Consider the following 13,251-nt stretch of genomic DNA (forward strand, 5'->3'; position numbering starts at 1 on the left):
GCGTAATTGTCGATGATTAATAAATAACAGTATGTTGCGTGGATCTCAGAATGAAGGAACATTTAGGCATTGTTAGGTACTGTACACAAGAAAAGAAAACTATTTAATTACTTAAATGATTTCCAATTATATATTTATTTTCTGTGGATCATAAACAAGGGAAATCATTATAAATTGTTAACTTAAATATTGTTTTAACTAATGTAAAAACAACAAAAAGGTGATTTCAACGCGGCTTAGCCAGCTTAAAGCGATATCAAGTTTAAAATGTACGGCTTATAATACAACAACAACATTTCTAATACAACATATATTGCTACAAGAAGAAATGTGAAAATTGCAATTAACATATAAGGGCAATATTGTTATAAATAAGCAAATGCATAATATGCAAAATGTATTCAATTCGAATGTTCGTGAACAGCACCGTAATACCAACATTTCATTTTTTTGATAGTGAAATGTAACAGGTTCGCATTAAACATAAATGAAATAAAATGCATATTAGACTATCTGTTAATGAAACCACGAAATTAGGCCTGTATTAAAGGGATCTTTTCACGCTTTGGTAAATTGACAAAATTGAAAAAAGTTGTTTCAGATTCGCAAATTTTCGTTTTAGTTATGATATTTGTGAGAAAACAGTAATACTGAACATTTACCATGGTCTAATATAGCCTTTATATGCATCTTTTGACGATTTTAAAACCTGAAAATTATAAAGCGTTGCAACGCGAAACGATTGAATAATTTGGAGAGTTCTGTTTTTGTCGTTAAATTTTGTGGAACTACGAAGATTGCTTATATAAGGTATAAAATACTTCAAGTATATGTACTCGGCGGAATAGCTCAGTAGGCTACAGCGTTTTTACTTCAGGACTCTGGGCAGGACTCCAGGGGTCACTGGTTCGAAACCTGGTCCGGGCAATGTTCTTTTTCTTTTTTTAATTTTATTCTTGATTTTTTACTGGAGCTTTTACGATCCAATGTTTACATTTATCGATATAAAGCATTTAATGAATAAGTTAAAAAATGCCAAAATCTGTGAAAAGGCCCCTTTAAATTATGGTTACAATCAAAATTTAATTTATATCTAAATAAAAAAATCGGTGTCTTTTTAAAAATAACACAATAAAACAAAGATCCAAACATTTTTAATAAACAAAAAAACCATCATGAAATGGATACGTCATTTGCATTTAATAAAAATATTTTCAAAATTATATATGAATAGCCACCGGGTTCACTGTCAGACGGTTGAATACAAGTTCAAAATCAATATGAAATAAATGCTCATTTTTACAACGGATTTTTCATCAACTCCCTATATAATATGTATAAGAAACGTTTCTGATAGTCAGTCTGCCGTTATCTCATTTAATTTGATTACGCCATTTCTCTCTAAAGTATTTATGATTGTATTAACGTTTTACCAAGCAGTTTAGTTTAGTGTGCGGCTTTAATAATTTATATTATAGAAAAGAGCATAATACATCATAACAAATATAGAATTTCCCTCACGTAATCCGCTATAATTGCGATCTGCTTGTCGGAGTTTTCTAATCACTAGACCACGTGACTATGTGGGCGGAGCGATCGATAATTTGGCGACTGGTCAATTACGGTATCTACACATGTGCAGACATGTGGTTTCACGGGCAAACCCATAAACGCTTTTAATCCACACTTGGAACATCGCCTTCCATTTGGCGAATTCGTTCGCGCCTTTATCGCTGATAGGGTTTTACAAGAGATTTATGTTGCTGTCATTAATAATCCGTAATTAACGAAGAAATAAATCACTTATTTTTTTCGTGTTTTTATTTTTTAATCGTAAATTAAGACCGTATTACGAAAATTTAATAAAGACATACGTTAACAGACATCTAGAGAACAAAATTGGAACTATTTAAGTTTATTTAAGGCTCATTATTTTTCATGTTGAACATTTCAATCGTGAATTAAGATGTTATTAAGAAAATTTAATAAATAATGAAATCAGTTAAATAAATATTGAGAACAGCACAAACAACGTTTATTTCAGGCAATAAACTTTGATTTTACATGTAAAACGTTAATTTAATAATAATATAAGAAAGTTATAGACAAAAGCTGATATGTCCTTTTCAATTAAAAAAGTGTGACATGTCCTGACATCTTACACAGTTTTGCAAACGAATAACTCCAGTACTTGTTCATTTAAAATCACAAAATTCATTTCCGGCTAGATATTTTTGTATTAGCTTGAGAGCGATTTTTAAATAAAAGATTGCTAAAAACCACTTTAGTTTTAGACTAAACTAGATACATAATTTTAATTAAAAAACAAAACTATAACTGAAATCTTACAGAGTTCCGCTAATAAATATTTCCGGACCAATTTTAGAAACACAAACTTCATTTCGGCTATAGATGTGTATATTACCTTTAAAATGACACAAGGGAAATATTAATAACGAAATGGTAACTGTTTTGACAAACAAAGCTATGTACTATTCAATAAAAAAGCCATCCTCGGTCTTTAAGTACAGTTTATTGGAATAAAGCGGGTGTACACTATGATAACGTTGTAATCTGCCTAATTCATCAGTACCGTTTTTAGTAGCGGGTGACGTAATAGCCAATATGGCGGCGGTAAATTTATCGATTCTGGGATTGTCTATAGGTCACATAACCCCAAACCGGAACTCCTGTTTACAGGGTTACATGCAGTCAATTTGATATATAGCACACATCGTTCAGTGAATGCTGCCTAGGATTTGTAAAATAGAATGCAAATGGTACGTTTTGGTATTAATTTGAAGGTATATTTGTAATCAATAAGAAAAAGAGCCATTTTTGTGCTCTACTTTTTCTGTTGATGGTTCCCGGCTTTGAAAGTAGGTCATACTATTTGAGTAAAAATGGTCGCCTCCACATGTGTCAAAACTGTTGTGCCTATTCTAAGGTGAATATTTTGAGTTACAACTCATAGAATTTGATGGCATGCATTTTTTTCAAAAGATTATGCAATTATCTTTCCAATGATGTATGCTGATATAGTGGGTCATTGCTTGATCATGGTAAAAATTGATATCGAACATCAACTATTTTATATGTAATATAGAAGGAAATTAATTGCGCCTATAGGGGCATATGAAATTCCAACCATCGCAGCGACATAGATCGGTCAGGGGCGATAAGAATGGACAGGGATAACGTGCACGAATAAATATTGAAGTCGGCTCTTTTATGATCGGCGAAAAAACAAAAATAAAAAAATACTTTTTCAGAAATCGCAATAAATGTTTTTGGTCGGGGGGTAAAAAGTGGGTCGGTCGGTAAAGAGCACACAAACTTAATTTTAATTTAGGCCTAACACAACTTAGGCTTTCAGTAGGTGTACCAGAATTTCCTACTAATTTTCCAGCTTCACGTTATTATTATGAATTGACATAGAAAAAATATACAATGTACGAATATGAATGAATTCTAAAAGAACGACAATATTAATTACATCAAAATCTACAATGATACTCCCATTATTAGAGAATAAACTTATTTACCTAGTGTCTCAATGAGAAAGATATGAATGTCGCCGTACTCGAACATTGGCCATTTGGTTGGATCATTTTTCCAACATCACGTATGTTATTTATACGGGTATTTTATTTAGTCAAAATATTTTAATTTTCTGGTCATATTGGGCGTTCGAATTGCAATCTAACCATTTATAACAGTCAAAAGACATTTCAAACACCAATTACAGCACATTTAATAGGAGGTTTTGGGGATTCCGATAATGACGTCACGTTTGCGCATGCTCGAATTTTGGCCGTCAAAACTGCGGCCATTCTGCTATTGTTTGCATTTGATGAACCGCATCGTGATACGGTTACAATCATATTCGCGACCCTTTTGAAGAACAAAAAATACTCAGATATTTAAATTCTTTCAGATTAAATTAAATCCAATGAACGAACACAAATAAGGACGAAAACAAACAACAAATTGATTGATTTTATGTAATCAACATATAAAAACTGATTTGAACCTATTTGTCTGTAAAAACTTACCTTGTTACAGATTAACTAAATCCTCTTGATAAATGTAAATGTTTTTATTTATTTAATTGTTCACACCAATTTTGACACTCTTTGTTTCAGCATTTTTAACCCAGTGTTTAATTGCCCCTTTGTTTAGGTCATAATACACTAAATAATTTCCCTATATAATTCAATGTAAATGCGACAACTTTGAGCGAAAATAAATGCAACATTTTGCACATAGAGACCCCCATAACCATACCTTTTCTTAAAGGCCATTCTAAGCGGAATCGATTTATGCAATAAAAAAGATATGTCATGTACAATGCAAGAAAGAACTTGACACAAATCAAAATCGATTGTTTTTGCAACTTTTTTTTTTCGGCCGTTTCTTAGTGGAATGTAACCTTTTCTAGTGCAATGGTTTACTATAGTCTTCACGTTTATCATATTTCAGGGATTCAGTAGTGAACACCTATCCATGCCCTACCATTATCACCGCAAGATAACACCCGAATAATGGTAAAAAGTGTAAAACATGCCTTCCTGTCAACTATGATATTTTTTTAGAGAGTACAGCCCTACATGAAGCGATCATTTAGTGTATTGTAACCTATAAGACAACGTTTACTGTTAACATCGCGAAAAATAAGCACTTCTCGATAATTATAAACCTATTTTCTATGTGCATGCAAATTTTCAGACCGATCTTTCACGTAGAAATGCTTGAAAATGCATTTTATTATAACGCCTGAAAAGCCATGTGGCTTTCGCGTTCGGAGCTTTGATTTATAACGGGCGTTCAGGCGTAAAACGATTACCCTAAATAATTACAATCGGTTAAAATACTGGAATATTGTTACAAGCTATGTAGAAAAAGAAGTAAACAACTATTAAAACGTGTTCACGAGCTCTTTCAGCACAAATTGTTGCGATTTGAGATGCTCAAGACGAGTTTTTGTACGTTTTTTTTCTTATTTTCCTCTGAAAAACGTATTTTCTTCTTAAAAACTCACGATGCTCCTTAAATTCGTGAAACAAACGCATTTATTCCGTGAAATTTGCCAAAACGCGTCATATCGCACTAAAAAAATGATGATTTTCTGTAAATACATCTTCTTTGTGACTAGGCCTGGTTTTGCGTTTATAAGACAACGTTTACTGTTAACATCGCGAAAAATAAGCACTTCTCGATAATTATAAACCTATTTTCTATGTGCATGCAAATTTTCAGACCGATCTTTCACGTAGAAATGCTTGAAAATGCATTTTATTATAACGCCTGATAAGCCATGTGGCTTTCGCGTTCGGAGCTTTGATTTATAACGGGCGTTCAGGCGTAAAACGATTACCCTAAATAATTACAATCGGTTAAAATACTGGAATATTGTTACAAGCTATGTAGAAAAAGAAGTAAACAACTATTAAAACGTGTTCACGAGCTCTTTCAGCACAAATTGTTGCGATTTGAGATGCTCAAGACGAGTTTTTGTACGTTTTTTTTCTTATTTTCCTCTGAAAACGTATTTTCTTCTTAAAAACTCACGATGCTCCTTAAATTCGTGAAACAAACGCATTTATTCCGTGAAATTTGCCAAAACGGCGTCATATCGCACAAAAAAAAATGATGATTTTCTGTAAATACATCTTCTTTGTGACTAGGCCTGGTTTTGCGTTTAAGACAACGTTTACTGTTAACATCGCGAAAAATAAGCACTTCTCGATAATTATAAACCTATTTCCTATGTGCATGCAAATTTTCAGACCGATCTTTCACGTAGAAATGCTTGAAAATGCATTTTATTATAACGCCTGATAAGCCATGTGGCTTTCGCGTTCGGAGCTTTGATTTATAACGGGCGTTCAGGCGTAAAACGATTACCCTAAATAATTACAATCGGTTAAAATACTGGCATATTGTTACAAGCTATGTAGAAAAAGAAGTAAACAACTATTAAAACGTGTTCACGAGCTCTTTCAGCACAAATTGTTGCGATTTGAGATGCTCAAGACGAGTTTTTGTACGTTTTTTTTCTTATTTTCCTCTGAAAACGTATTTTCTTCTTAAAAAACTCACGATGCTCCTTAAATTCGTGAAACAAACGCATTTATTCCGTGAAATTTGCCAAAACGCGTCATATCGCACTAAAAAAATGATGATTTTCTGTAAATACATCTTCTTTGTGACTAGGCCTGGTTTTGCGTTTAGGTCATAATACACTAAATAATTTCCCTATATAATTCAATGTAAATGCGACAACTTTGAGCGAAAATAAATGCAACATTTTGCACATAGAGACCCCCATAACCATACCTTTTCTTAAAGGCCATTCTAAGCGGAATCGATTTATGCAATAAAAAAGATATGTCATGTACAATGCAAGAAAGAACTTGACACAAATCAAAATCGATTGTTTTTGCAACTTTTTTTTTCGGCCGTTTCTTAGTGGAATGTAACCTTTTCAAGTGCAATGGTTTACTATAGTCTTCACGTTTATCATATTTCAGGGATTCAGTAGTGAACACCTATTCATGCCCTACCATTATCACCGCAAGATAACACCCGAATAATGGTAAAAAGTGTAAAACATGCCTTCCTGTCAACTATGATATTTTTTTAGAGAGTACAGCCCTACATGAAGCGATCATTTAGTGTATTGTAACCTATATGACAACGTTTACTGTTAACATCGCGAAAAATAAGCACTTCTCGATAATTATAAACCTATTTTCTATGTGCATGCAAATTTTCAGACCGATCTTTCACGTAGAAATGCTTGAAAATGCATTTTATTATAACGCCTGATAAGCCATGTGGCTTTCGCGTTCGGAGCTTTGATTTATAACGGGCGTTCAGGCGTAAAACGATTACCCTAAATAATTACAATCGGTTAAAATACTGGAATATTGTTACAAGCTATGTAGAAAAAGAAGTAAACAACTATTAAAACGTGTTCACGAGCTCTTTCAGCACAAATTGTTGCGATTTGAGATGCTCAAGACGAGTTTTTGTACGTTTTTTTTCTTATTTTCCTCTGAAAACGTATTTTCTTCTTAAAAACTCACGATGCTCCTTAAATTCGTGAAACAAACGCATTTATTCCGTGAAATTTGCCAAAACGCGTCATATCGCACTAAAAAAATGATGATTTTCTGTAAATACATCTTCTTTGTGACTAGGCCTGGTTTTGCGTATAAGACAACGTTTACTGTTAACATCGCGAAAAATAAGCACTTCTCGATAATTATAAACCTATTTTCTATGTGCATGCAAATTTTCAGACCGATCTTTCACGTAGAAATGCTTGAAAATGCATTTTATTATAACGCCTGATAAGCCATGTGGCTTTCGCGTTCGGAGCTTTGATTTATAACGGGCGTTCAGGCGTAAAAACGATTACCCTAAATAATTACAATCGGTTAAAATACTGGAATATTGTTACAAGCTATGTAGAAAAAGAAGTAAACAACTATTAAAACGTGTTCACGAGCTCTTTCAGCACAAATTGTTGCGATTTGAGATGCTCAAGACGAGTTTTTGTACGTTTTTTTTCTTATTTTCCTCTGAAAACGTATTTTCTTCTTAAAAAACTCACGATGCTCCTTAAATTCGTGAAACAAACGCATTTATTCCGTGAAATTTGCCAAAACGCGTCATATCGCACTAAAAAAATGATGATTTTCTGTAAATACATCTTCTTTGTGACTAGGCCTGGTTTTGCGTTTATAAGACAACGTTTACTGTTAACATCGCGAAAAATAAGCACTTCTCGATAATTATAAACCTATTTTCTATGTGCATGCAAATTTTCAGACCGATCTTTCACGAAGAAATGCTTGAAAATGCATTTTATTATAACGCCTGATAAGCCATGTGGCTTTCGCGTTCGGAGCTTTGATTTATAACGGGCGTTCAGGCGTAAAACGATTACCCTAAATAATTACAATCGGTTAAAATACTGGAATATTGTTACAAGCTATGTAGAAAAAGAAGTAAACAACTATTAAAAACGTGTTCACGAGCTCTTTCAGCACAAATTGTTGCGATTTGAGATGCTCAAGACGAGTTTTTGTACGTTTTTTTTCTTATTTTCCTCTGAAAACGTATTTTCTTCTTAAAAACTCACGATGCTCCTTAAATTCGTGAAACAAACGCATTTATTCCGTGAAATTTGCCAAAACGCGTCATATCGCACAAAAAAAAATGATGATTTTCTGTAAATACATCTTCTTTGTGACTAGGCCTGGTTTTGCGTTTAAGACAACGTTTACTGTTAACATCGCGAAAAATAAGCACTTCTCGATAATTATAAACCTATTTTCTATGTGCATGCAAATTTTCAGACCGATCTTTCACGTAGAAATGCTTGAAAATGCATTTTATTATAACGCCTGATAAGCCATGTGGCTTTCGCGTTCGGAGCTTTGATTTATAACGGGCGTTCAGGCGTAAAACGATTACCCTAAATAATTACAATCGGTTAAAATACTGGCATATTGTTACAAGCTATGTAGAAAAAGAAGTAAACAACTATTAAAACGTGTTCACGAGCTCTTTCAGCACAAATTGTTGCGATTTGAGATGCTCAAGACGAGTTTTTGTACGTTTTTTTTCTTATTTTCCTCTCAAAAACGTATTTCTTCTTCTTAAAAACTCACGATGCTCCTTAAATTCGTGAAACAAACGCATTTATTCCGTGAAATTTGCCAAAACGCGTCATATCGCACTAAAAAAATGATGATTTTCTGTAAATACATCTTCTTTGTGACTAGGCCTGGTTTTGCGTTTAGGTCATAATACACTAAATAATTTCCCTATATAATTCAATGTAAATGCGACAACTTTGAGCGAAAATAAATGCAACATTTTGCACATAGAGACCCCCATAACCATACCTTTTCTTAAAGGCCATTCTAAGCGGAATCGATTTATGCAATAAAAAAGATATGTCATGTACAATGCAAGAAAGAACTTGACACAAATCAAAATCGATTGTTTTTGCAACTTTTTTTTCGGCCGTTTCTTAGTGGAATGTAACCTTTTCTAGTGCAATGGTTTACTATAGTCTTCACGTTTATCATATTTCAGGGATTCAGTAGTGAACACCTATTCATGCCCTACCATTATCACCGCAAGATAACACCCGAATAATGGTAAAAAGTGTAAAACATGCCTTCCTGTCAACTATGATATTTTTTTAGAGAGTACAGCCCTACATGAAGCGATCATTTAGTGTATTGTAACCTATAAGACAACGTTTACTGTTAACATCGCGAAAAATAAGCACTTCTCGATAATTATAAACCTATTTTCTATGTGCATGCAAATTTTCAGACCGATCTTTCACGTAGAAATGCTTGAAAATGCATTTTATTATAACGCCTGATAAGCCATGTGGCTTTCGCGTTCGGAGCTTTGATTTATAACGGGCGTTCAGGCGTAAAACGATACCCTAAATAATTACAATCGGTTAAAATACTGGAATATTGTTACAAGCTATGTAGAAAAAGAAGTAAACAACTATTAAAACGTGTTCACGAGCTCTTTCAGCACAAATTGTTGCGATTTGAGATGCTCAAGACGAGTTTTTGTACGTTTTTTTTCTTATTTTCCTCTGAAAACGTATTTTCTTCTTAAAAACTCACGATGCTCCTTAAATTCGTGAAACAAACGCATTTATTCCGTGAAATTTGCCAAAACGCGTCATATCGCACTAAAAAAATGATGATTTTCTGTAAATACATCTTCTTTGTGACTAGGCCTGGTTTTGCGTTTAAGACAACGTTTACTGTTAACATCGCGAAAAATAAGCACTTCTCGATAATTATAAACCTATTTTCTATGTGCATGCAAATTTTCAGACCGATCTTTCACGTAGAAATGCTTGAAAATGCATTTTATTATAACGCCTGATAAGCCATGTGGCTTTCGCGTTCGGAGCTTTGATTTATAACGGGCGTTCAGGCGTAAAACGATTACCCTAAATAATTACAATCGGTTAAAATACTGGAATATTGTTACAAGCTATGTAGAAAAAGAAGTAAACAACTATTAAAACGTGTTCACGAGCTCTTTCAGCACAAATTGTTGCGATTTGAGATGCTCAAGACGAGTTTTTGTACGTTTTTTTTCTTATTTTCCTCTGAAAACGTATTTTCTTCTTAAAAACTCACGATGCTCCTTAAATTCGTGAAACAAACGCATTTATTCCGTGAAATTTGCCAAAACGCGTCATATCGCACAAAAAAAAATGATGATTTTCTGTAAATACATCTTCTTTGTGACTAGGCCTGGTTTTGCGTTTAAGACAACGTTTACTGTTAACATCGCGAAAAATAAGCACTTCTCGATAATTATAAACCTATTTTCTATGTGCATGCAAATTTTCAGACCGATCTTTCACGTAGAAATGCTTGAAAATGCATTTTATTATAACGCCTGATAAGCCATGTGGCTTTCGCGTTCGGAGCTTTGATTTATAACGGGCGTTCAGGCGTAAAACGATTACCCTAAATAATTACAATCGGTTAAAATACTGGCATATTGTTACAAGCTATGTAGAAAAAGAAGTAAACAACTATTAAAACGTGTTCACGAGCTCTTTCAGCACAAATTGTTGCGATTTGAGATGCTCAAGACGAGTTTTTGTACGTTTTTTTTCTTATTTTCCTCTGAAAACGTATTTTCTTCTTAAAAACTCACGATGCTCCTTAAATTCGTGAAACAAACGCATTTATTCCGTGAAATTTGCCAAAACGCGTCATATCGCACTAAAAAAATGATGATTTTCTGTAAATACATCTTCTTTGTGACTAGGCCTGGTTTTGCGTTTAGGTCATAATACACTAAATAATTTCCCTATATAATTCAATGTAAATGCGACAAACTTTGAGCGAAAATAAATGCAACATTTTGCACATAGAGACCCCCATAACCATACCTTTTCTTAAAGGCCATTCTAAGCGGAATCGATTTATGCAATAAAAAAGATATGTCATGTACAATGCAAGAAAGAACTTGACACAAAATCAAAATCGATTGTTTTTGCAACTTTTTTTTCGGCCGTTTCTTAGTGGAATGTAACCTTTTCTAGTGCAATGGTTTACTATAGTCTTCACGTTTATCATATTTCAGGGATTCAGTAGTGAACACCTATTCATGCCCTACCATTATCACCGCAAGATAACACCCGAATAATGGTAAAAAGTGTAAAACATGCCTTCCTGTCAACTATGATATTTTTTTAGAGAGTACAGCCCTACATGAAGCGATCATTTAGTGTATTGTAACCTATATGACAACGTTTACTGTTAACATCGCGAAAAATAAGCACTTCTCGATAATTATAAACCTATTTTCTATGTGCATGCAAATTTTCAGACCGATCTTTCACGTAGAAATGCTTGAAAATGCATTTTATTATAACGCCTGATAAGCCATGTGGCTTTCGCGTTCGGAGCTTTGATTTATAACGGGCGTTCAGGCGTAAAACGATTACCCTAAATAATTACAATCGGTTAAAATACTGGAATATTGTTACAAGCTATGTAGAAAAAGAAGTAAACAACTATTAAAACGTGTTCACGAGCTCTTTCAGCACAAATTGTTGCGATTTGAGATGCTCAAGACGAGTTTTTGTACGTTTTTTTTCTTATTTTCCTCTGAAAACGTATTTTCTTCTTAAAAACTCACGATGCTCCTTAAATTCGTGAAACAAACGCATTTATTCCGTGAAATTTGCCAAAACGCGTCATATCGCACTAACAAAATGATGATTTTCTGTAAATACATCTTCTTTGTGACTAGGCCTGGTTTTGCGTATAAGACAACGTTTACTGTTAACATCGCGAAAAATAAGCACTTCTCGATAATTATAAACCTATTTTCTATGTGCATGCAAATTTTCAGACCGATCTTTCACGTAGAAATGCTTGAAAATGCATTTTATTATAACGCCTGATAAGCCATGTGGCTTTCGCGTTCGGAGCTTTGATTTATAACGGGCGTTCAGGCGTAAAACGATTACCCTAAATAATTACAATCGGTTAAAATACTGGAATATTGTTACAAGCTATGTAGAAAAAGAAGTAAACAACTATTAAAACGTGTTCACGAGCTCTTTCAGCACAAATTGTTGCGATTTGAGATGCTCAAGACGAGTTTTTGTACGTTTTTTTTCTTATTTTCCTCTGAAAACGTATTTTCTTCTTAAAAACTCACGATGCTCCTTAAATTCGTGAAACAAACGCATTTATTCCGTGAAATTTGCCAAAACGCGTCATATCGCACTAAAAAAATGATGATTTTCTGTAAATACATCTTCTTTGTGACTAGGCCTGGTTTTGCGTTTATAAGACAACGTTTACTGTTAACATCGCGAAAAATAAGCACTTCTCGATAATTATAAACCTATTTTCTATGTGCATGCAAATTTTCAGACCGATCTTTCACGTAAGAAATGCTTGAAAATGCATTTTATTATAACGCCTGATAAGCCATGTGGCTTTCGCGTTCGGAGCTTTGATTTATAACGGGCGTTCAGGCGTAAAACGATTACCCTAAATAATTACAATCGGTTAAAATACTGGAATATTGTTACAAGCTATGTAGAAAAAGAAGTAAACAACTATTAAAACGTGTTCACGAGCTCTTTCAGCACAAATTGTTGCGATTTGAGATGCTCAAGACGAGTTTTTGTACGTTTTTTTTCTTATTTTCCTCTGAAAACGTATTTTCTTCTTAAAAACTCACGATGCTCCTTAAATTCGTGAAACAAACGCATTTATTCCGTGAAATTTGCCAAAACGCGTCATATCGCACAAAAAAAAATGATGATTTTCTGTAAATACATCTTCTTTGTGACTAGGCCTGGTTTTGCGTTTAAGACAACGTTTACTGTTAACATCGCGAAAAATAAGCACTTCTCGATAATTATAAACCTATTTTCTATGTGCATGCAAATTTTCAGACCGATCTTTCACGTAGAAATGCTTGAAAATGCATTTTATTATAACGCCTGATAAGCCATGTGGCTTTCGCGTTCGGAGCTTTGATTTATAACGGGCGTTCAGGCGTAAAACGATTACCCTAAATAATTACAATCGGTTAAAATACTGGCATATTGTTACAAGCTATGTAGAAAAAGAAGTAAACAACTATTAAAACGTGTTCACGAGCTCTTTCAGCACAAATTGTTGCGATTTGAGATGCTCAAGACGAGTTTTT

Source organism: Dreissena polymorpha, chromosome 5, assembly GCF_020536995.1.
Source record: "Dreissena polymorpha isolate Duluth1 chromosome 5, UMN_Dpol_1.0, whole genome shotgun sequence".
Classification (NCBI taxonomy): domain Eukaryota; kingdom Metazoa; phylum Mollusca; class Bivalvia; order Myida; family Dreissenidae; genus Dreissena; species Dreissena polymorpha.